The 26,930-nt window shown below is 36.8% G+C and overlaps 1 protein-coding gene across 1 annotated transcript in view; it reads left to right on the forward strand.

Moving 5' to 3' along the window:
• The first annotated feature begins 271 nt into the window (after positions 1 to 271).
• The window catches only part of LOC131434957 (neurotactin), a 111,360-nt gene continuing 84,701 nt past the window's right edge, over positions 272 to 26,930 (forward strand). The window contains exon 1 of the mRNA XM_058602332.1: positions 272 to 851. The gene's annotated coding sequence lies outside the window, so the exon portion shown is untranslated. The remainder of the gene's footprint in view (positions 852 to 26,930) is intronic.

The raw sequence follows: 26,930 nt of genomic DNA on the forward strand, positions 1-26,930 counted from the left end.
AAAAAAAGGAGAATGGAATGGAACTGATTTCGAACTTTTCGTATAAGAACCTTACTACAACCCTGACTGGAAAAGGCTTCACTCTCATCACTCTTTTCCATGCGATCCGAGCATAAAAACCGGCCGGTTTTAAAACAAGCAACTCACCACAGCATAGCAGCATACCCGCAGAGAACCAGAAAAATCTTACGGGAGAGTGAGTTCCATGCCCATGGGAAGAACGGCCAGGCAGTCCAGCATTGACGACGGGCGGCATCATCGCGAGCATTTTAGTTTATGTTTGAACGTTGTTTACTGTAGTAGAGGATACGTTTCGTCGGTTCTCGCATTCGAATCCGCTTTCCACCATTTTTGTGTGAGAGACACTGCCCGTGTGCCTGACTGCCTGTGTACCCTGTATGGTTCCTTAGCAGAGGACGATTAATACAAGGGGTGCCTATTTGCTGCTCCTTTTTGTTTAACACACTAGTTAGCATCGGTTCACAGTTTAGAAACAAGCGACGCTTGTTTTGGAAAATCTTCGACTGTTTTCACCGCGCAAAAGTGCATCGATTCCGCAGCTAGGAGTGGCAACGGAAAATGAATCCATTCTGATAAAGAGAGAAGTAGTGAAAAAAATAGCTTGCTCAACTTTTTTTCCTTGTCACAAGGATTGATATAAGGAAAAATACAACCACAGTGATAATACAATAAGTGCTACAAGTGATTTTCTCCAGTAGTGGTCGTTGGTGAACAAAACCCGAACAAATAATAGTGATCGTAACTGGATGAGTTAAACAACTCGACTTCAGTAGAAGGATATTTTTAGCACAAGGATTATTTCTCGTAGAGATACTTGATATTTCGAACCGGTAAGTAAATGCAAGGAATGAAAAATTGTAAAACTAATGCTGGATAATCGATGAAAAGAGAATCTCTCGGCAGCTGTCACCGATAAGAAAGCCGAAATTTCGCTCCCAAAAGCTGACAGTCCGTTTCGGCACTTGAAGGCTTTGAAAAAAAACCCAACCTGGTGAAACTGGAAAAAAAACATACACAGTGAAAATTGCGTTTTATCGATCCGACCAAGAGGCACAATGATACTCTCACGATTTTCATCCGAACGAAATCTAACTTTGGTCCGCGTTTGGCTTCATTTCGCCAAGTGCCTGCAGCCCAAGTTTGTGAGAAAGTACACGGCTGAGCCGGCAATCGAAAGAAAATCGAGCGCGAAATCGTACCTTCAATCGACCAAAGAGACATTTGATTCGCACGTTCTTCCAATCAAGGCTAAATCAACGCTCCACTCCGTATCTCACAGCCAGCCTTTTTTTCCGACTTCAACCCGTCTTGAATTACGTCTATAAATTACCACGTTCAAATAATCAAATACGCTTTCCAGCGGCGTAAATCGAGAAAACCCCGACAATAAAAAGATGGATTAAATATTTTTAATGAGATTTCAGCTGCGTTCTTAATCGTTTTGTGTGATCGATAAAAATCTCCTGAAAACGAAATCGGAAAACCTCCCAAGCCCACAAAACATCACGAATCTAGTTTCACCTCAATTGAGCGCCATTTCTATTTCTCTCCCCGGTGCCCGTCGCCTCTTATGAATTTATTCGTTTTTCCCCTTGCACCCTTCGGTTTATTGCCCAACAAACTATACACGCGGAGATACCTATATGTTTTTGATCCTGATGGTTGGATTGTATCCCTTCACACCGCGTTTTTTTTTTCGCCTGTACAACTGCATTGTGTTCCTCGCTAGCTCGTTCGGCTGTTACGATACGTCTTCTCAGGCAGAGCATTAAATTTAATGGGACTGCTACAAACTCACACACATACACTCACACCAGCAACCAGTATCGAACCCTGCGATGACAGGCTGCTGTTGAGATTCTAGTTATGTAGGTAGAGATTGTATTAGTTTTCCCTTTCGGTCTGTGCAGGATGCAACTCAGCATCGAGAGCCTCGTCGATTGCTTCTACTGGTGTTGCTTCCACTGCACCGTAAATCTCGTAACTTTCATTTGCCTGCCTGATCGGGACAAGAGATTTATTTCGGAAGATTCGTGCTGGAATATTGTGGCACTGGTTCTACCTGGACGTTTAGCGTTTGGATTTCGGGGGGAATCAAAATTCCGATGAATAAATAACTGGAGCCATTCAGTGCTCAATTCCGAGTAGAGCGAAGTGAATTTAAGAGTTGTGTTCTCGACGAAAGACCAAATACAATACAAAGAGTTGTATTTTTCGTTAGATTTCCTAACGTGCGAAAAAGTAGGATAGTTTATCCTATAAAGTTCATAATTGAAGGCTGCGAAACTTCGACTTGGAAGCATTTCAGGAACCATTCATATCAAAACTCTCGCAATAAAGATCGACTTTGAACTTTTCTTTCAAACATCATGATCATGTTGCGAGCGTTTATTGCCTCGATTTATACGATGGACATATTTTGATGAATTTTAAGGGTTTCATGATTGACCACCATAGAAACTATTCTGAATATATAGTTAGTTAGTTTCCTCTATTTAAAATACTTTTAGCCGGAGGTTGGTTCGACGCTAAACTCTGAATATATAAATTGAAATGCCACAAATACTGAAATGACGGAAAAGACAAGCTCAAGCTTCAACGTTTATAGAGCTCAAAAATTCTACTTTTGTAGAATCGAACAGGGTCCAAATGGAGAACAAGTTTATTGTTGTGAGAAACGAATGTTCCTGCTGAAAACCAAAAGTATATAAAGGAAAATGAATTTATCGATTTTAGAATAGTTCTTGGAATGTCCAACACGATTCAATTTTCAGAAGAGTTCGTTTGGGTCTGTTTGAATTGATATCAATCCAATCATACCAAAACTCATACTTTGCTGTATGGAGTGAGTGGAAGCAAAAAACTTTCTACAGAAAATTCATTCTGAAATTCTTGATTTGTTTGATCCGTTTTCAGAAAATAAGAGAATTAAATAGTCGAAATTCGTATCTGTCAAAGCTGACGGAAGGAACTGAATAATTGAAAATGAAAGTTTTTTTTTCAAAATATCTATCGAAAGTAATATGTTCACTCTTATTCCACTATTTTAGGCCGTTCCACAACTCAACGAAAACTCTGTACACTGGTTTTGTTTTTGATAGTTTCAGATGTAGAACAAAAATCGAAATACTTCTGAATGATTAAAAGTTTTCCACTCCGGAATACAGTTCGCAGTTCGGAAAGATTCTTCCAGTCGAAAAAAAAACGGAATGGTGAAATTATTTCTCTGATATTCCTTCATACTTCGGACTAAGTCAAAGCGAACCCCATTCCGACAAATTCGTTAGGATCGCGAGAAAGCCAACTAACTAAATATCAATCTTGTAATCACATTGCTCACTACGATAAGTTTCGTGAAGAAACTGCTGAAAAATAAATGTTTCAACATCAGTTTTTCAGTTTTTGTAAACAAAACGAAGTCATCATTAACAACAACCAATTCTCAAAAAATATCGTTTTCTACAGCTAACATCGGCAAAAGTATTCCAAACATATACTCCAGCTGATGAAAAAATATCCTTACAATGACACTTCTGATGGTAGGAAAACAAAAAATTTATTAAATTTATGTACCTTTAATCTGGAAATTATTAAAACGTCTCTTAGCATTCACGCCTGAGTTTGAAGAACTTCCGATGTTTGGAAAAGCGTGGTCAGAAATCGTAAGATCACTCAAAAAAATATTTTTTGGTTACATTTGACCTTTAAAATAGCTTTCTGAAAGAAACCTTGAAAAAATTTGTTCCTGGAAGTTATAGCAAAAAAATATTACAGGAAAATTTTGTTTCGTATTTTTACTATACAATTTTTGAACACAATTGATTTTTGTTCAATGTTCTGGATTTTTTGCAAATTCCCAAAAAATATATTATAATACAATAAAACATCGTATAATCTGAATTCGTTGAAAAGTTTGTGGGCCGGCAATTAATTTAAAGCCTAAGACGAAAGTAGGACTCCCGACATGGTGTTTTTATACGAAGCGGGTGTTACGAAATGTGCATTTGAAACCCGCATGTAATATTTCAATGCAAATTTGTCAACGTGCCTTCAAAATTTCCATGACAAATGCGCGCTTCTACAATAACTTTCTGAAACCAAATGATCAAAACATAATATTAATTTTTTTGGTCATTCTACGAATTTTGACCCAGCGTTTAAATTATCTACCGTAACGTAGACATTTTGTCAACAGGAAATATGTGAAAAAATTCTTTTGCTGATATTTAGAATGGTGGAAATGTTTCACTGTGAATCGTTGGCAACATACGAAAACCTAAACGTTAAATATCAATTCTGCCTTCGTATGCCTTGTTCAAACATTGCTAGGTAGAAGTATTGACAGCAATGTGTTTCGATACGTTTTTTCTTTCAGTGTTGAAAATTTTGTCGAGATCAATTCTATTTTAAGACAATTATGCTGAAATCGAAAACTAATTTTAGTCATCCGCTTTGGATATTCGTAATAAAGCTTATGATCTGGCAAGGCATTAACTGCTGTGGACAAACAAATCCATCTACAAGCCGAAGATCCAAATATGCAAGTCGAAGTCCACGAAAAATCATATTCTTCTATACAATAGATTTCATAACGGACAAGTCAAGTTTTAATCTGACGTTGCAAGCTTTCACTACAACGCAGAAGTTCTACAGCAGTATCAAGACAACGGAGCGGAATATTTCGAAAATGATATCAATTGCTTTTTATTTTACCAGATTGAAGAATATTAAGCAAATGTCAAACAGAAGTTTATAAAAAAGTAAAAAGGTAACTTTGGATGTAACAAAGGTGAATATGGTGGATCAAAATGTTAGCCGTCTGAGTACCCTAAATATGACGATTGGAATTGGAAGAAAAGTATGAACAAAAAAAGAACATAGGGCATAGATCATAGGATATAGGACTGAGATAGGACATAGAATATAAACTCAAATTCAAACTACGATATCAACAACTACAACGAAAGTACGAAAAATATTGTCTACTACAGCTAACATCGAATACAAAATTCCAAACACTCTAACTGATCGCCCAGAGTTGATGGTTCAACACCTAGGGAACCGGTCTCACAAGACTGTTGCCGTATGTTCGAGCCTCGACGTGGAAGAATACTTAGGGTTAGTGGGAGAGTAACACCACCCATACTTTTTAATTGGCTGCAGAGTCTGCCGAAATAAAAGTTCAAATTCTACAAAAAGAAATGTAATACCAAGGCTTTGCTTTGCGCTAAAAGATGATAAAATATCCCACAACCTCCAAGAAATTGAAGATGTTGATATTAGTGAACCAATCAACCCTCAACCTTCACTGATTGAGTTTCTTAAAGATAAAAGCGTGGCTACCAGTGCTAGTAAAATAATGTTATTGAGTTTATGTACCAACAATTAGTAAATTTATAAGCCTATAAATCTTCACGGCTCACATCTTGAGCCTATGTTTGACGAAGATTTCAGATCTGTCAGACAAAAAGAAAGAAAAAATATGTCAAAAAAAAGAGGTGGACGTGTATTTCGTATACGATTATAAAATCAGTCCCTTCATACGCCGTACTAGGTCCAGGTGAACCATATCATTGTGAATCTTTGGTAACAAGTGAAAACCATCTGATTAATTGTCACTTCTGTAAGCCAATAGCTCATTATGATAAATCTTGTTCAAAGACCGTTTGTGAATTATTCGCAAACGAAATTCACCTTAATACTTTAGCACCGTTTTTTTTCTACAACTTAAAATAGAACAGCTGAAACCAATACACTCAGAATAATATCTTCTACAATTTAATATGCTAAGAAAGGATCTTCCGATATCAACCGCAAGAAATGATGCGATCAATGAACCAACCGCCCCTCAGCCTTCACTGAAAAATTTTCCCAACGGAAAAAAAGGAAGCAAATAATACAAATATTCTTAGATTTTTTAGGCGTTACAATTTGTAAATTAATAAACCTGTTCTGTGTATCTTACATCCACAGCCGTTTCAAATAAATATCCAATTCAAAAAATATGTCTATTTTCGGAGGGGCGCTCCGACTGTTTCCTTAACATTTAGTTTCGTTTATAAATGTTCAGTATACAATGCCAGTTACAACAAGATTGTGAAAACTGCTAAATTTCGAATGACAAAACAATTTAAGCGGATGATAGAATGTAGCGAGGTCTGGCTCTGTCTCTGTGCTATTTTATTCGCAAATATTCATTACGGCTATTTCATAGCATTTCATTATTTTTCAGTCCATAGGCTACTGATAAAAATTATTTGGATTTTATGGAAACACAAACAAACAAACTAATTTACCATGCAAATGAAGCTACTTTTCCTTCGAAAGTTATACTACGATTTGCTTACCTATTTGGCAAAAAGTTCAATTTTCCAATCTTTTGATAAAACGACTTTTATATAATTTGTTAGATTTTATTATTAATAGAAGTAACATTTTCCGATGTTGTTTTCAAATCTTTTTGTTTTGCAATATTCATAATCATATATTTTCCAAATCCAAGTTTTTCGATTTTTAATTTGGAGTCTCAGTGAAATTCAACTTATGGATAGAAAATTAGTAAATTTAGCTGAAAATTAAATTCATTCGCGATATGGTTCACTGCCTAAAATCTATGATCAACAAACCTGGAGGCATACAAGCTAGATTCTAATTACAAATTGGCTCAAGTACACTCCCCTGAATATTCTGAGACAACCCGAATTCGTAAACTATTCTATTAATTTTATCGCTACTCGTATGAATAAAACAAACCTTTTTTGCGTGATATTATCACTGGAACTTATTCTGGGGAATGTTATTAATTTAAAAATAAATTAAAAACATTTCGGTTTTAATATTAATTTTAAATCACTATCCACAATCGGCGAAGAATATTTTTGAAGAAATTCAAAACAGATGAATTTCACGAACATGATTAGGAAATCGGAGTTAATATATTGAAAAACACGCTACTACACACAATTCAAGTCAGCACTTCTATTGGATCACATGTTTTCAATTGTGAAGTGAAAAAGTAGGAATGAGAACTTGCGAAAAAAGTATACCTCAAAGACAAAAACTTTTTCGATTCGTGAAACTACACTTACAATTGAACCATCCTGATTATGTGAATAGATTACATTTCAAATGCAACCCTGTTGCAGAGAGCACCGCACATGTGACTGTGCACGATTGTTGAGATAGTATTTCTTATCGTGGCTCTACAGACCTTAGGAAGGATTCTCAGTGTCAATATGATCGTAGTACTAGCCGTGCAATGATTCTGTACGCTAAGAATTGGCTAAGAAGTGTATTGAAACAGAAAGGTCAAATTCCACATAATGGAATGTATTGCCAAGACCTAATGAAGTAAAACATTTTCGAATTTATTGCGTGTAACATTTTAAAAGTTTGATTGAACGGATTATCGATTAAACAAGGAATGAATCAAATAATATGTTAAACGTATTTTGCAGAAATATTGCATGGTATTACACTGGAAAAAATCCGAAAAATCATTAGAAGAATCTATTTTATGTTCCAAATATGCACAAATTCTGCTAAAATTCACACACATTTTCCATCAGTAGGGTCTATTCAATAAACCGCTCGTCCTCTGGCGAAAAGAATTATGTTGAAACGCGCTCATTACATGAAAATCGAACTTCGCGTTGAAGTAGGCTATCAGCTTTGACCTTGAATCGCTCCTAATGAATCACTCCCCTAGACATACATCACGCTAAAATGTTCATGATTTGACGGGTAACATCGTCAATCTCACACGTTCTCTATTTGGAAATCGATTATTTGGGTTGAAGTGAGATGAATCGGAGGGTGAAATTATCCGGTGAAAATCTGACGCCGACATCGCATTGCGGTTGGATGGAGAGATGTAGTGCTATTGCCGGCAAAGAAGGTCCACTAGCAATATACTATGCTCAATGACAATCACTAGCAGAATGGAAAATCCACTCTGATTCATCAGTATCAAATCGATAGTACGGAATGACAAAGCGTTTTGTTCATGCCATTAGTCATCGATAGGAACAATATTAAAACAAGCATAGGACCTGACTAAACGTACAGTTTTATCAATTTTTTAAGGAAATAGTTTTTTTTCTGTCAAAGATGAGATGATTTTTGCCTGAAAATTCAAAGAATCGTAAGTTTCTGTATGTATATTCTGTGATTCCTTTCGATTCCTAAAGAAGCTGGCTTTTTTGCTTCATTACCTACGAATTTGGTTATGCGAAAATTCACCAAACTAGCACTTCTAGAACAAAACTATCGACCGTCACTGTACCCACTAGCCGTTCGCCAAACTAACCAACAAGGAAGTAAAACTTTTCCTTTACGAATCCATTCGATTATATCTAAATGTTAGAAGCTAACTATAAAATGCATATCGTGATATCCCCTCGTCAAAAGCGCGTTTATAAATTCAGTTTTAGAAGCGTCCAACTGCATGCACTACGATGTCTAACCCGAAGGACTCTCCCAATAACAGCAGCAGCAGCAACAGCAGTGCACTGCATAGCCAATATCCTTTGCAGTTAAAGTTATGAAATGAGGGTGAGTCTGGTTCACCCTACCGAGCAAAGCAATGACCGGCATCGGGACGAATTACATTACAACAGTGTACATCGTAGGGCTGCTACTGGGTTTTCCAGTAAAAGGGACGAGAATTCATTATTAATCGGAAGGGTGCCCTCAACGACAACGCTTGCTTTGTGTGTGAATCAAGCATCTCGCGAGATTTGGATTGAAATCGAAATAGGACGAACGATTATTACAGGATGCAATGTTTAAAGAGAATTCTACACGGTAGATATTTTCCCAGTAGCGTCAGCTCTATTGAACCGATGGGGAAGTGAATGAAGTAAATTATTGTTGTTGTTGTTTTTGAAAAATCTCGGTTCTATAAACAGGATTTGCAGGCACTCGTGGCAAGATTTAGGCGGGATAAAACCGAAAACGTGTCATTCCCATGTAGCTAACAGTTGTTGAACACCTACAACATGAATAAACCCCCGGGATTTGTATTTTTTCAAATAATAAAATTACAATTTGAAAATATAGCTTACGACACGTTCAGTTTCGTTCTGCCCATGTCAACGAGAACCCAACGTGAAAGTTTCAGTCAATAAACGAGCTACCTGCACGTGACAGAGAAAATACGGTGTACTTCTTTCACGGAGGGATCAAAATACTATTACATGGCCTTTTCGTGTGATGCTTTGTTTGTTTGCTCGTACGATTCCTAACTAACGAAAGAATTCCCTTGGTGGCGCAGTAGTCTGTCAGCAGGTAAATTTTTGGTCCCCGAATCGAATCGAAAATTTGAACTAGGATCATTCATTTCCTACTTCGACGTAGAATAAAGAGACTTTTAAGGCTGAGAGAATTTAAAAAGTGATCATAATTTTGTTATTTCGTGTCGAGGTCATTGCACTTTGATTCCTTGACGAAAGTTTCTCGTTTTCTATGGCAAAAAAACGGAATGAATTTTAGCATAGTAGAATTGAGGAAATGACATTTTAATTTTTCTAGCCTGAAAACGTACTGCGACGTAATAAAAAAAACTTGGAAATATACCTGCTCCTACCACTAGCAAAAAAAAATCTCGAGGGAGTATGAAATAAGATACTATAGCATGATTTTTTAAGAGGTATAGGACTTGACTTAAAAAAAACACAAAAAAATGAGGAAATTTATGAAATCTTTATTAGAATCGATAGAACGATCAATATAATTTATTGTTCGAAGATGATCTCATGCAAATGTATGTAGTAATTTTGATTGTTGACGTATCCATTCAACCAGAAATGAGCTTTGTCGCTGAACACAATTTTTCGATCAAAAAGTGGATTTTTCTCCAACTTTTCCAGTGCCCATTCATAATTAAATGATAGCCCAAACTACGATTTATGATTAAATTATAGACCAAACTGAACAAGTTTGACAATGGCACAAAACACGATTCACGCTTGACAATGATACAAGACACGATTCACGATTCAAAAACAGTGTTGCCAAAATGACACCAGCAAAAAAAATCACCCTTTATTTTGTTATTCTTATCCAGTGAATCAGTTTTTGTTTTAATATGTAGAATAAGGAAGAGCTCATCAAAGAAGTCTTTTAGGACAGTAAAAATTTTTACTCTTCCTCAACGATCGAAACTTCTCGATAACATGTCCTAGATAATATTTATTCTTGTTTGTTTGTTTCCGTAGTTGTTCAGTCGCTATTGTGAACCCCTGCGAATCAATAAATTACTCTTAGTGGAAAGCCCTTGTGTAAAAACATTTTGACAGAATGCCTAAAATAGGCCAGAAATAACTTTATTCAAATCTGACAGTCATCTACTCTGATCTTTTCATTCCTTTCTGAAACTATCAAGCAATTCAAACAAACAATTTTCGACCAAATCTATTTTCCTCAGGTCGTCACTCCGATGATTTTCGACATTTCACAAAAACGATGCCGCCAAATTTTAAGTCATTTGAAACCGGGGTTTTTGACGGACAGAAAGTTGAGCCATTTTCAGTATCTTAAAACCAAAAAGATGGCGGTTTTATCAACCGATATATGTTATCAATATACATTTAGTATTCGGTCATGAACCGAACGGTTGAAAGATGATTCACACGAGCAAAGTGAGCTTTTAGCTCCCGATGCAAAAGTTTCTGCTGAACAATTAAACATTGAACGATCGGTTGCGAATTTCGTTATCGTAAAGCAACCCGCTAAATGGTGACACTAATAGGATTTCTAACGATGAAACTTTAATTATGGTTAGGGAAACACACGATTAGATCACTGTTTTTTTGTTTCCCGTAAATGTTTATTTTCCTGACAATCATACTTTCTACAGAGCTGGAAATAATTTACCTTCTAGGGGCATATTCACGACAAATAATTACATAGAACTTGTATTGAAATCATTTATTTTCAGTCTTGTTCAGACATAACATAGAGTTATCTTGAGCTCTAACGAGAAAAACAGATTGCAAGATTGACATGCGAATGCAACTATGTAATGAAGACCACCAAATTGTTACCGCAGAGACGGGACTTGAACCCGTAGTCTATCTTCACCTTCTGCTTTACGTCAGACGTCAGATGTATTTAGAAGATATGCATACCTTGAGAAGATCTTTTGAAATCTTTGTTTTTGATAATAACTGGTTCCTGTTAATTTCACTAATACTAATTTTAATAGAAAAAAATTATCGAACTTGTGATCCAGAAGCTCTCGAGACAGATAACTCAAAGGAAATTTTCATGCAACGAATTAACTTCAGGTGTCTTAAAGAGAAGACTTTTACAGTCACGAAATCATACTCTTAAATCATGCACTCAAAAATCTTTCTTCTATGAAAAGCGTATTTATGACATTGAAAGAAATGCTGCCAGTTTCTTCAACTACAACATCATGATTCGCACAACATATTTGCTAATATTTCGGCTGATTTTGTTGTTGTCAACATAATGGATGAGATTTTTCTTCTTACGTTCACTTTGCAGAATATCATATTTCTTCTCCACGATCAAAAAGCGAATAAATCTCGCATTGAAAAACATGAACTTGTCATTTGCCATATTCGCCATTTTATTTGAACAGTCCAGCCATCGTTTTTTACTGTCTCATTCTAAACAAATGAACTACGGCGAAGTATTTTTGTTTTCCGAATATCAATGCAAACGTCATTCGTTCACCTACGGAAATGTGATCTGCAGGATTTTTCTGGAAAAGTATTCAGCTTTTAAAAGAGCTCTGGAACGTGAACATTTATTTATCGTATTTAAACATTTGAACATTTATTTATCGTATTTAAGAAGTGAAAGTTAATTCACTCCAGCAAATCTAGAAAAATATTACATAAGAGCAACAACAGGTGCAACTAATTGTAAATTGTTCGGTTGTATATCGATACTACACAATACACACAAGGAGAAAAAAGTACACAACTATTGAGTTTTTTTCCTACTTTTGAGTTTTTTTAATATGTCACTCTTCATTCGCTTGTTGTCAGTAAACAGAGAGCGAAACCACCCAACAGCGGAATTCTAATGCTGAAAGTTAAAATTAGGTTAATCGCTTCCATCCTTAAGTTAAAGCAAAATCAACAATTGACTGAGAATAATCTGCTCTTGAGTCTTTAAAACTAGGTAGTTTTTTGTAACGTGTGCTTTCTTCCCTCAAACCCGAAAACGAAATAGTAAGGAAACAAAAGAAACAAGCACGATTTGTGTTGTGGACTGAACATAGATCTCATACTAGCAAGCAAGCGAGCAGGACTATGCATAAAATATATTCTCTTTTTTCATTTGATAAAGTAAAAACATTGCATTTTTTCTAACAAAGAAGTCGCATTCATTTGTACAGGCTCACTTGTAAAGAACAATGAGATCAGCTGAGAAATTTAAAGACATAATCTAACACTAAAAAATTCCTTGGATTTTGTGATTAGTCTCTGACTCAAAAATTTATCAGGACTTGTCTAGGTCTAACTATATACAAGCAATTTTTGAACAGGCTTCATTTTCAGTGAGCAAAAAATAAAGGTCTCACCACCTATCGTATAGAGGCCACAAAACCGTAAAGATCTGGTTAGATCTGATAAAATCTGAAAAAATTTGAAAAATCAGATAAAATTTGTAAAATCTGGCGAAAGATCTGGTTAGTTAGAGTGAAAAGCTAAAGCGAAAAAAATCAGGCATTTTCCAGATAAATCTGGCAACCTGGCAACACTGGTCCTGATGCGTGATCAAATAAACATTCGATCGCAATACTGAAGCTCAAATATCGAATGAATTTAGAAAAAACCACCAGTCCGAATTTCACAAGATTCATATTAACTTCAAACAAACGCTATTTTGTGCGATAAGCATCAAGTTGCACCGTACGTTGAAATAGAATTATCGAGTTCTATCGCATGAATGTAATACCACCCACTTCGAAAAAATCCTATGATTTTACATCTTATTAGATGCACATAAATGGAACATCGCAAATTTACGTGCAAGAACATTCAATATTGCGTCTAAAATACCATGACATGGAACCCGGCGAACGACCAAAATTATGTTAAAGCCGAGTATAAATAAACAATATAAAAAAACATGACATGGAATTCGATGAAATAAAAAAAAGTAATGATAGCGACCGCTGTGACTTGAACCGGGAATCATCGGATCATAAAATACGTCCGTTGATCGACTGAGCCACAGAAACACAGATCTGGTAAAAAGAGCATTTAAATGCATACAGTCTCACCCACTAGCCGTAAGCGCCTTACAGTCGAAACCAGCTAAATTCATGCCAATCCAACATTAAGTCATTATAAATGCAATTTCCCGTCATTAGACAAATTAGGTCTTTATAAATTACATCGTTTAAGGGATTAAGTAACCTTTGAAATTAAAATTTTTTTGGTGTGCAAGGCTTTCCCTTTTTAAATTTCATTTTTGACTTTTTCGAGCATAACACTACACATCGAATGGCCAATGCAACTTAGCAGTTCATTTTAGACTGTTCAGTAGACAAAAATGATAATAAAGTTGTGGCTTATGCAGAGTTTCAGCTTTTCGTCAGTTTAGCGGCTTTAGCAAATATATTAGTTCACTGTCGCATTCAGGACCCAACAGATTATTCTAAAGAGAACAATTTAAAGAGAACGTTTAATAAAATGTTAGCACCGATCATTGCGACGCACGCCACAACCACATCCGTTTAAGTTTCCTTGTTTCGTCCGATTTGACGAAAGCCAAGATTTCACCGTAAGTCTTGAACAGCCCACGAATGAGTAATTTTCTTCGATATGAACTTTTGGTTTCCATCGATACCCAACCTAAGTGAAAAACATGCGAAAAATATTTACCACTGAAAAAGGAATCGAACCTGAAGCGCTTTACGATTCAAGGGAGTTGTTCTGCCAATTGAACTTCTATGGATGTGATGAAATATAACCCAGAAGTTAACCCTAATATCGTTAGTATCGTTTCCCTGTCGATTGGACTATTGAATCTGAAACACAATACCGAAAGGCAACTTTATTAAACAGAACCACAAAATAATAAGATTTCACGCATTATTTCCCTAAGGGAAAAAGATGGTGGATGTTCGGCACTTGAACTGCTTCTAAGATGCGATGAAATACATCAAGAAAGACAATACGATTGAACTGAAAATCGTACATGAAATCAGTACTATTCTCAGGTTCACTCATACGACCTTTCATTGCAAGCTGGAACCCACATTTTATACCCAATAAGCGATCTATTTTATTTCCTATCGTTTGTCAGGTTAGTACATTTGCGATTCATTGCGTTGCACTGTGAATCAGTAGTATTAATTACGTCTTCAAGATGACGCTAAGTATTCATATTTCTCCACAGTTTCTGATGAAATTAGCATTCAAATAATAATCGTCAAAATCGACAAAGTTAGCTAAAATTCATTACTTACTGCTCGTAAAACTAGATAACTACACAACCGCTCAGTTTACACAAGAGTACCTCAAGATAGTCTTTTAGGACCATTTTTATATTTATTCTACCCAATAATCTCAAACTATCAGTGAAATGTTGCTATCAAACTATCATTTGCTGATGACTTTAAAGTATGTTCGAAAAATCATCTAATGAAAGAACAAGAAAAATAAAAATTTCGTTAGAAAACATTTCTATTGCAAGAACCGGAAAAAGCACTTTGAATGCAAAATCCGAATATAAAACATTTGTCCCGGAGACGTAATTCGTCATCACAATCTATTCAATTGTGCTCCAAAATCACATCTAAACCCAGTGCTTCACCGAGCATTGAAATCAAGCCCAATACTTAGGTCTAAACATATCTCCAGCATAATGTTTCTTCGATTCACACGCACTAGTTCCTAGCGCAAAGTCAGCATATGTAATTCGACTCCACCTAGATTTGATAGAAAAATAATAAACAATCGTCACTTGTCGACATTCTGTTCTAAAAAACTCCGGCAATCCATTTCTTCGATGTGAGTGATGCAATTCCCAATGCCCGGCTTCCAACCCGACTCTCACCACTCTAGGAGAACTACAATAACTCCACAAACCAGCGACCAGCCTAGACCAGCGTGTTCTAAACATGTAAATTTTGCCGCACATGTGTTCACAGCAAACAAAATCCCGCACTTTTTTGTGGGTCACACGCGCTAATGTTTTTCTAAAACTCTCTTCTAGCGCTGCCACTGCTGTCAAGTGGGGAAAGCCGTTTCGAGTTCGGTAGGGATCTAGGGGAGAAATTAAGAACGATTAACATGCGATTATGAGAGGTTAAGTTTGTTTTTCGGTTTGACTAAAGACGTACAAATTGGTGGATCTTCGGAAGACGGGTTGGTTTGGAAGAAAAAAAAACTCGTTGAGTTGGAGTGACATTTTAACAAATGATTCGACATATGTTACTCGATGGTCGTTCAGATTCGACAAATCGTTGCATATATGAAGGCTCTTCCAATTCAATTGTAGCCTCTCAATGTTTTCCACTGCCTCCGAGTAGTAATTTTAGCTCATGCCATCAAGAATCGCTACTTTAAAGGTCTGTTATTTAAGCTTGGAACGCAAACTTTTAAATGTAATGTCAAATCGAGTTTTTGCTTTTCATATTTTAATAACATAATATTTTGAACAGTTTTCTTCGACGGTGAAACAAGGCTGATTGCAGTTAGTTGCTGCCATTGCTTTATACCAAAAATTTCAAATGTTTTAACCAACTTTTTACTCGGTAAGTTGGTAAGTCTGTGGCCCCAGGAGGGGTAAAAACAAAATGCATTGCATAACCGCACATCCGCATATCCGTTGGCGATTTCGGTGCGTTTTTACATTGTTATTGCGCTATTATCCCAGTTTTGTTTTCTTTTTTATCTTCTCTCCATGCTTTTATATTTTTCATCCCGGATTCGTTCTGTGGTGAAACATACGCTGACCATGAAGCAATTTGGTGAGATAATATTTCAGAACCTTGTTTTTTGCGTGTTATGTCGATTCCATCTTTCCGGGCAGGTAATCAGAGACGGTGGAGCGTTCAGCTGATTGGTTGAGTGCGTAGAAATTGTGGGGAGAAGCTAAAGAACTGCAGACAGCCTACAAAAAAAAAATAACGTTTCCAAAGCCAGCGCGCTTCTGGTTCTGGATGCTCGCATGTGTGTTTGTGAATTGCGAGTTCAGGCAAAAAGTTCCTCACTGTTGGTTCCGATAATAAACACATCATTAATCATGTTTTAATAATTAGTTTAAAATTACCAGCTGTGAATGTTGAGCGAATGAAAGAAGAGTGGAAATTTCCCGGTTATTTGTTCAACTGTAATATCGATTTGTTTTCCGTAAGCTCGAGCTGTCGGCGGATTATGAGTGTTGGTTTCGTACGGCGAAGCTCCGGTAGCGGGAGCGATCCTCGGAACACAAGACTCTGAATCCATGCAGTCTGGTGCGGTTTGGCATCATGGCATCGCCTGCAATGTAGATCATTATGAGATGCTGAAAAGAAAATGAGATTCAATAACGGACGAAAACTGTATGATTCGAGAATAAGTACTAAGAATTTCTGATGAAATTGTACTGCGATAGCTTAAAATACTTTCCTCAGTCAAATATTGTCAAATCTTTTATAACTACTCGACATAAAAACGAACGAAACTAATTGAATGTTTTGAGTTTGAAGACGATTAGATTTCATACAATCTATTATCAAGAATCGATCTCTAAAACTCGGGGAAGTTCTATATTTTAAATCTTCCTTCTGCAATAGTAATAAATAATAGTAAATGTAATGAATTTTTTATGACCTAATATCGCACTACAAACTTTCATTAATATCATGCATTAATGATATAGTTTCAAAGTCCAAGACGGAATTTCTGGTTGCATGATCTTGAATTCTCCTCCACTAGAATTTGAGAATATTTTTCGAACATGTCTGCAGCACTATGTCCGAAATCTGCCATCTCTGCGTCTGACCTCTGTTGAATATTAATAAAAAAATAGTTAGAAGTTTTTGTCTTTCTCATTTATAACACATGGATCAATAAGTCCCGAGACTAACAATGGAATCAACATTTTTTTTTTTGCAAATTTTTTTTTATTCATCAACATAATCACCTTTTAGGGTGATACAATGGTTCCAACGTTTTTCCAATTTTTTAATACCATGTTTATAAAAAAATTTATCTTTCGCTTCAAAATAAGCTTCAGTTTCAGCGATGACCTCCTCATATGAGCCAAATCTTTTTCCCTGGAGCATTTTTTTAAGATCAGCAAAGAGCCAGTAGTCACTGGGGGCTTAATCTGGCGAGTATGGGGGGTGGGGAAGCAGATCAAAGCCCAATTCGTTCAATTTCGCCATTGTTTTCATCGACTTGTGGCAGGGTGCATTGTCTTGACGAAAAAGGATTTTTTTTCTCTGCATGTGCGGTCGTTTTTTTGCGATTTCCTCCTTCAAACGCACCAGTAAGTCAATATAATAATCACTGTTGATCGATTTACCTTTTTCGAGGTAGTCAATGAAAATCACGCCATGCGTATCCCAAAAAGCTGACGCCATGACTTTGCCAGCTGACTGCTGCGTTTTCGCTGCTTTCTGAATCATCGACTCGTTGCTGTTTTTGTTCCATCGAAAGCAATCGCGGCACCCACTTGGAAAAAACCTTTTTCATGCTCAATTTTTCATGAAGGATAGTAAATACACTTCCTTATGATATCTGTGTCATCTCAGCAATCTCACGGAGCTTCACTTTACGATCTTTCATTTTAATTTTTGTCACTTCACTCACATTTTTTTGCCATTTTTTAAACAAACTTCAAAACGACTTTACTCCAACCTCGATAACTCAGCTGTTTCTGGTCGGATCGACTTAAAATTTTGACCCGTTTCAAGCAAAGGTTAGTATTCTAGAAAGACGTGGTTACTGGTTTACTACGAGCGCCATCTCTGTTTTAGTCTCGGGACTTATTATCCATGTATTAGATAGGTAATTTCAATGAACATGTCGCAAAATAAGTAATTATCATTTTTGAATTACTAGAAACAACAACCTGAGCAGGGTTATTGTTACAATATTGAAAGCGATATAAATGGTGGTGTTGAGATGATTAAGGGTACCGTTACCCTATAACGCCTTAAAAAGTGTATTTCTTCCACTACGTCACTTATACCATTACGTCTCCGTAACCGGAAATTAAAGCCTTTTGATCTTCGAACATAATCAATAAACCAATAGTAGCTTTTTAAGTAAAGCATTCAAATAGTCATATACCATTCGACACAGTTCGTCGAGTACGCAAAGTCTCTGTGTTTATATGTACAGGGTCCGGCACTCGAAGTGTAACCAATTAAAAAGGCCATAAATTCAGTTTGGAAAATTACTTTTACTTAATTCAAAGTACAAAATGTGTAAAAATAATACAAAATTCAGAATCAATTCACTTTTGCTCGATATGACCACCTTTTGCCTTGACTTGATGACTTGAGAGAGCGAAGGAGTTGCTTTGTTTGGCCGAATGTGACTTGCAGGTATTTTGGCCTACTCGCGGACAATAACTTTTTTCAGCGCCTCGAGACTGGTGTATCTTTTAGTTCGGGCTTTGCTCTCCAAAATGGCCCAAAGAAAATAATCCATTGGATTCGCATCTGGTGAATTCGAGAGCCATTGTGTGGACGTGATGAAGTTCGGAACGTTATTTTTCAGCCATTCTTGGTTCACTCGAGCTTTGTGAGACGGTGCCGAGTCCTGCTGAAACGTCCATGGTCTGCCACCGAAATGTTTGTCTGCCCACGGCTTCAAAGCAACCTCCAGAATACTTTCCCGATAATATGTCGCATTTACCTTGACGCCAGGCTTGATGAAAACGATTGGAGAGCGCCCATCTGCGGTTACAGCGGCCCAAACCATTATCTGTTGCGGGTGCTGCCTCCTGGTGGCCAATCGATGACTCAAATTCTCGTATGAACGGTCGGTCAAGTAAACCCTATCGTTTTGAGAGTTTACGAATTGCTCAATTGGAAAAATTTTCTCGTCAGAAAATACAATGTTCGGAAATTGACTGCTTTCGGCCAAACGAAGCAACTCCTTCGCTCTCTCAAGTCATCAAGTCAAGGCAAAAGGTGGTCATATCGAGCAAAAGTGAATTGATTCTGAATTTTGTCTTATTTTTACACATTTTGTACTTTGAATTAAGTAAAAGTAATTTTCCAAACTGAATTTATGGCCTTTTTAATTGGTTACACTTCGAGTGCCGGACCCTGTATGTATGTATGTATATGTGTATGTAACAATTTTGTGAACTCATTTTACTCGGAGACGGTTGAACTGATTTTTACAAACTGCAAATAAAAGATCTTGAGATGCCATAGAAAATCCCTGAATTTCATATTGATCCGATTTGGCTTAAAACTGTTCCAATTAATATAATATTTGTTGCTGACCATGCGAACCAATTTCGATTAGACTGGTCCTCAGAATTCGGTTCCGGAAGTACCGGAAATAGCGATTAAAATCTGCAGAAACCGATTTTCATAAACTTAAATCCAAATGAAAAGTCTTACAGTTTCATATGGAGTTCCTGAATTTGTTACGGATACTACTTCTGGTTTCGGAACACCCTGGATTTGTTGACTTTACTAGTTTACATCTGAACAAACTTTCCTGTTTCTATTCCATAAACAGTTTGATTTTTTTTAAAGAATTTTACAGTTATATTTATGAAGGTATGAGTAATATGATAAAACAGCATTACACCACTAAGTAGAATAAAACAGATATTTTCAAAGAGTTTATTTTTTACACAAATTTAGATAGATTCTTTCAAGTCCATTTAGAATGATGCGAATAATTCACTAAATCATGCATCAACCCTTACGTCAGTTCGTGCTGGCATCTCATCAGACTCAGTCGACAATTGCTTACGGTCGAGACGATAGAAACAAAGACAATACAGTGTAGTGAACAATAGAGTGTACGAAATGGGCAAATACGATTTAACAAAGCCTGAAACTTGGCCTACAAGGCCAAATTCAATTTGTATTGATTTCAAGCGCTGCAAAGTTAGACCAGCAGCAAATGAAATTGAAATCCTACTAAAAGAACGAATGCATCTAAACGTTACTGATGTAAGTGAGATTCAATTCAACAAGGCGTCTAACTGTGTGTACATTATGTTCAAACGTGAAAAAGATGCAATTGCATTTGCTTCGGTTAATAACGGGGTGCACAGTATTGATCATGACAATGTTAAATATAAAATCCCTGTGTACATGGTGGACAATGCCATAGAAGTACGCGTGCATGACCTTCCCCCGCAGACCAGCGAGGGGTATGTTCGGGAATGTATGTCGCAGTACGGTGAAGTTCTTTCCATCGAAAGGGAAGTATAGCGGAATTTTTTTCCGGGTATCCGGAATGGCGTGCGAGTAGTACGTATGCAACTACGTAAAGCAATTCCATCTTACATCATTTGTGATCAAGACGGGATACATCCGTGTAAAACGCTGATTACGTATGAAAATCAACTGGTTACATGTCAGTTTTGTGAACAACCTGCACACTACGGCAAACCTTTCACTGAAACTGCAAAAAGGACATCTTTAAACAAAAATAAGGACAACCGCCCAACAACGGAAACTAGTGAGCGCAGTACTCCTGTTGTACCATCAAACCCACCAACAACTGCAATTAATGCACAACAAGGCGCGTCTACAGCAACTAACAACCAACCCAAGAATGCGAATTACAAGGAAAACGAAGAAAAAACGGAAACCAACAACGATACCACCGATGCGGCAATGGAGGACGAGACGAGCCACGAACAAAGTGCCCCTCACTCATCGCAAGATAAAAATGGAAGCTCCTCTCCCCCTAGAAAAAGGGTGACAACGAGATCCAACGGTAAAAAAATTATTTTATCTAATAAAAACATGGCTCATTCGGCCACGTAAAGCTTGTACGCAAATTGGCCTGAATAAAAAAAAAATTTTTATAAAAAAAAAAAACCCTTACGATTAGCCTGATCGGTAACATTTGTGGAACGTTTAAGTTCGATAATTGAACCCCCTATGAGAAAATAGAAAAATTAGGAATTGTTGGTTAGGTCACTTATACGATTATACCTTTGGAACAAAAAGTGTTCGTCATGAGCACAGTGAACGTACCAAACATTCTCATAGTAGCTTTAAAACGTGTCTAAGATATTCGAAATCAAATTAAGACATCTCTGAGAAAATTGGGCGAATTGAAAAAAATACTGCGAATTGTCGGATGCGTCACCTATAATATTAAACCCCCAGAACCTAAAATACTCATCATAACTTTTACGAACTCGATTATTGACCTCATCATAGCTTTAAAATACGATGAACAATATCTGGAAAACCTGAGAAGGCGAAAACAGGTGTGAATTGTCGGTTAAGTCACTTATGCCATTGTATTTTGGAAATGTGAAGTGTCCTTCAAATAATCTCCTAAATTGATCAATGACCCAATAGCCTCATTATGTCACCTATAAGATAACATCTTCCGAATCAGAAACTCTAACCTTTCCAAACTTGATCGATAACCGCATAATAACTTTAAAAAAAACTTAAGTTTATCAAAAATTGTTAAACAATCTCCGAAAAAATTTTGCGGAGAGAAAAATAAGTGCGTTTCGTAGGTTACGTCATTTATATAATTATAAAGAGTGATTTTGCTAGTATCTTTTTGGCAACACTGATTTTGACAGATCATGCGAGTCTTGTGTCCAGCGATGTCAGGTTCACAGATTAATCTGTAAAATAAACAATTTACAGATTTAAAAAATGACTTTCTTAGATTTCTGAAATCGATCATCGACTGGCAATGAGCCCTTTTTTGCTCACCAAAATGATTCCGACCAGCTATTATGTAGCGGGAAATTGCCGCATCTGGAGTGAAGACCAGCCAGAAGCATTGCATGGACTACCAATGCATCCAATGGTTTGATCGTTCTATCGATTCCAATAAAGATTTTCAACAATTTTCTTAATTTTATTGTTTATTTTGAAAATCAAATCCTATACCTCTTAAAACTCAGCCTTGATCTCTGGAACCATAAAAGACAGCATTTTGGTCTTCAAACTTGATTCACAACCCAAAAATAGCTTTGAAACAAGCCTAAGCTTGTTTAAATCGGTTTATCCATTACAGAGAAAATTCAGCGGGGAGAAACAAGAACGTTTTGTAGGTTAGGTCACTTATTCCAATGCATCTTCGGAGCCGGAAGTGACAGTGATTTGATGGTCGAACTTGATTAACTTTTTTCTATTGTCAAAACTTTCTTTTGGTTCCATACTGCCATTATTCATACTTACAAGGAAACCAATTATGAATACTTTAATTCATGGCAGGAACGCCAATATGATAATCTTCTTCCCGGAGATATCCACTACAATGTCAACAACCGGTGCTAATGCTCCAACTCACTACTTCCCTAATGAAAAGGGATAGCAAATTAGTAATAAGTAATAGTTCATTTTACTATCATTGCTTATTTAGGCATTATTTTAATCAATTTGGTCTAAGAGTTTGTTTTGCTATTATTCAGTAATTTAGAGATAATATAACTTATGTAAGTATAAGACCAACGTATTTAATGGATTGTTGTAATATTTTGATAGTATCCAGATAAGTCTTTAGTGAATTTAGTGAAAATTTGTGTGTAATATTCATAAAAAATTGGGTTCTAAAATGTAAAGGGTGATTTTTAAGAGGTATGGCTTGGTTTAAAAAAAATTGAGAAATTGATTAAATCTTTTTTTTTTTTTTTTCATAAATACGTTTATTTCATAGGCAATATACATAAGTTTTTCTTCGCCGTGGCATCTACAATACATAGTACTTTAAACCTAATACATTTCGAATATCCTATTAGTATGTTGGTATTCATTAGTTAATCTAAACACTGTTTTTATCAAGCGAGTTGCTATTATAAATTACATTAAATGAAATACATTTATTTTGTACATGATCTTATAACTATTTCAGGTTTGTTTGTATCAGTTCATCACTTTTATTTAATATAAGATAGCTGGCTATTGGTTGAGCTCATGGAAGAGAAAACAATCTAACATAAAATAAAATTTAAATTGGAACTCCAATGGACTTAATGAAATAATAAAGAAGTTTCATGTAAGGAAGGTCACGACAAGCAAGAATGTCGCGAACTGGGACATTGGATAGTCTACCTTGGGTACGCAAGGAATTTATTAGTTGAGATCTGACATCACGATACTCCACGCATGTCCAAACAACATGGTCAATATCGCGGTAACCTTCGCCACAAGCACAATGATTAGTCTCGGAAAGTCCAATTCGAAGGAGATGTGCATCTAACGTGTAGTGATTGGACATGAGTCTGGACATCACACGAAAGAAATCTCTACTCACATCCAGTCCCCTGAACCATGCCTTTGTCGATATTTTAGGAATAATTGAGTGCATCCACCGACCCAGATCATCTTTATCCCAAGAAGCTTGCCAGCTGGCAAGTGTTCTTTGGCGAGACGCGCTATAGAATTCATTGAAAGCAATTGGTCTCTCATAAATTTCACCCTCAATAGCACCACGTTTGGCTAAAATATCGGCTCTTTCATTGCCTGGAATGGAGCAATGAGCCGGAACCCACACTATTGTGATTTGATAATTATTATTCAATATGACGTTCAGGCACTGTTTTATTTTGCCCAAGAAAAAAGGTTCATTTTTGCCAGCAGCCTTTGAGCGAATGGCTTCAATTGCACTCAGACTATCTGTGAAAAGAAAATAATGGTTTGGAGATAATGTGACGATTATACTCAAACTATAATGAACTGCTGCTAACTCTGCTATATAAACAGATGCAGGTTCTTGAAGCCTAAAGGAGACCGAAACATTATTGTTGAACATACCAAACCCTGTCGCTTCTTCAATTCGCGATCCGTCCGTGTAAAACATTTTCTCAGAGTCGATATGCCTGAACTTACTTGTAAATATTTTTGGGATTTCCAACGAGCGTAGGTGTTCCGGAATTCCACGCACTTCGCGCTGCATGGATGTGTCGAAAAATAAAGTTGAGTCAGGGACATTTAGGAGGCTGACACGGATAGGAATATATCTTGAAGGGTTGATTTCCTGTGACATATGGTTAAAATATACAGTCATGAATCTTGTTTGAGATTGAAGCTCAACTAGCCTTTCGAAGTTATTAATAACTAGGGGATTCAGTACCTCGCATCTTATTAGCAGTCGCGACGAAAGCTCCCAAAAACGATCCTTCAATGGAAGAACTCCCGCCAGAACTTCAAGACTCATTGTATGTGTCGAATGCATGCAGCCTAAAGCAATTCGCAAACAACGATATTGAATTCGCTCTAATTTGATAATATGAGAGTTTGCAGCGGAACGAAAGCAAACGCATCCATATTCCATCACTGAAAGTATCGTTGTCTGATACAATTTTATTAGATCTTCCGGATGAGCACCCCACCAAGATCCGGTTATTGTTCGAAGAAAATTTACTCTTTGTTGGCATTTTGTTATCAGAAACCTAATGTGTCCTCCCCACGTGCATTTGGAATCAAACCACACCCCGAGGTATTTGAAAGTCAAAACCTGTTGGATCATTCTTCCCATCATATGGAGCTGAAGCTGCGCGGGATCATGCTTTCTTGAAAAGACGACTAACTCTGTTTTCTCCGCAGAGAATTCGATACCAAGATGAACAGCCCAATCGGACAAGTTATCTAAGGTATCTTGCAATGGTTTATGCAGATCAATAGCTTTGGGTCCAGTAACTGAAACTACGCCATCATCTGCCAATTGTCTTAGTGTACATGGGGATACTAGACAGCTGTCAATGTCATTTACGTAAAAATTATAGAGGAGCGGACTGAGGCAAGAGCCTTGCGGTAGACCCATGTAGCTAATTCTGAATGTTACCAAATCGCCATGTGAAAAATGCATGCGTTTCTCTGACAAAAGGTTGTGCAAATAATTATTTATAACCGCTGGGAGTCCATGTTGGTGAAGCTTGTCTGAAAGAACATCAATGGAAACTGAATCAAATGCTCCTTTAATGTCTAAAAATACAGATGCCATTTGTTGCTTTTGAGCGAAGGCAATTTGGATGTCAGACGAAAGTAATGCAAGGCAATCATTCGTCCCTTTATTTCTACGGAAGCCAAACTGAGTATCTGACAACAAACCGTTCGTCTCGACCCAAGTGTCGAGACGTCGTAGAATAATTTTTTCGAACAATTTTCTGATGCAGGACAACATCGCGATGGGTCTATATGAGTTGTGATTGGAAGCTGGTTTCCCCGGCTTTTGAATGGCGATAACTTTCACTTGCCTCCAGTCAGGTGGAACAATATTTTGCTCAAGAAGCTTGTTGAACAATTCCAACAAACGTCTTTTTGCGAGGTCGGGCAGATTCTTCACCAAGTTGAATTTAATTCTGTCCAACCCAGGAGCGTTATTGTTACAAGACATGAGTGCTATGGAAAATTCCATCATAGAAAAGGGGCTATCAATGGAACCATTATTTGAAAAAGATTCCCTAATAATGCTATGCGTAGGAACAGAATCTGGACAAACTTTCCTCGCAAAATCAAATATCCATCGGTTCGAGTATTCCTCACTCTCATTTCCTACGTTACGATTCCTCATTCGTCTGGCCGTATTCCAAAGAGTGCTCATTGAGGTTTCTCTTGACAAACCTTCGACAAAATGTCTCCAATAGCTACATTTCTTGGCCCGAAGTATGCTCTTGTACTTGGTTTCTAAAGTCAAGAATTTTTCAAAATTCTGAGGAGTTCCTCCTCCTCGTTTTAAAAACATCTTGAAGGCATTTTGTTTCGCGTGCTTAGCATCTGAGCACTCTTTGTCCCACCAAGGGTTTGGAGGCCTTCTGTTAGACGATGGACCAAGAAATCGTTTGGTTTGGGCTTGTTCTGCGGCCTCCAGAATCGAACAAACGAGGAAGTCATATTCTTCAAGTGGGGGGAGCTCTTCCATTGAAGTTAAGGCACTTGAAATATTACTTTGGTATTTAATCCAGTCAATATTTTTTGTCAAATCATATGGAATATTAACTGAATTAGCAATGCCTTTGTTACTGCTAATTGAGATGATGATTGGTAAATGATCGCTACCGTGTAAATCAGGAAATACTTTCCAGGTGCAATCTAGTCGAATTGAAGTCGAGCAAAGAGATAAATCTAATGCACTTGGACGTGCAGGAGGTCTTGGGATCCGTGTCATGCTACCCATATTTAGTACCGTCATGCTAAAATTGTCGCAAATATTATATATTAAGGATGATCTGCTATCATTGTAAACGGAACCCCACATCATTCCGTGCGAATTGAAATCTCCTAAAATCAAACGTGGAGCAGGAAGGGCTTCGACAATTTCATTAAGCTGTCGTTGTCCAACTTGAGCTCTTGGAGGAATATATACTGAAGCAATGCAAATGTCCTTTCCTTTAATGTTTATTTGACAAGCAACAACTTCTATACTAGAAGTCGAAGGAATATTTAATCTATAAAAGGAATAACATTTCTTAATTCCTAAAAGCACTCCACCATACGGAGAGTCTCTATCGAGACGTATAATGTTAAAGTCATTAAAACTTAAGGCTATGTTTGATGTAAGCCATGTTTCGCACAAAGTAAATACATCACATTTTTGACTATGCAACAAAACTTTAAATGAATCAAGTTTTGGCATGATGCTTCGACAATTCCACTGCAGGACAGTGATTGAATCATTTGCGGCGGATGATAAATTATCCATCAAATGATACAAAACCTGAAAGAACTGGCCATTGAGCTGATAACTGTTTCAAAAAAGTTCTAGCTATTGGAAGGAATGCCGTTATGATAGTCTTTAGAGGTTCAGAAA

The sequence above is a fragment of the Malaya genurostris genome, chromosome 3, assembly GCF_030247185.1.
Source record: "Malaya genurostris strain Urasoe2022 chromosome 3, Malgen_1.1, whole genome shotgun sequence".
Lineage (NCBI taxonomy): Eukaryota > Metazoa > Arthropoda > Insecta > Diptera > Culicidae > Malaya > Malaya genurostris.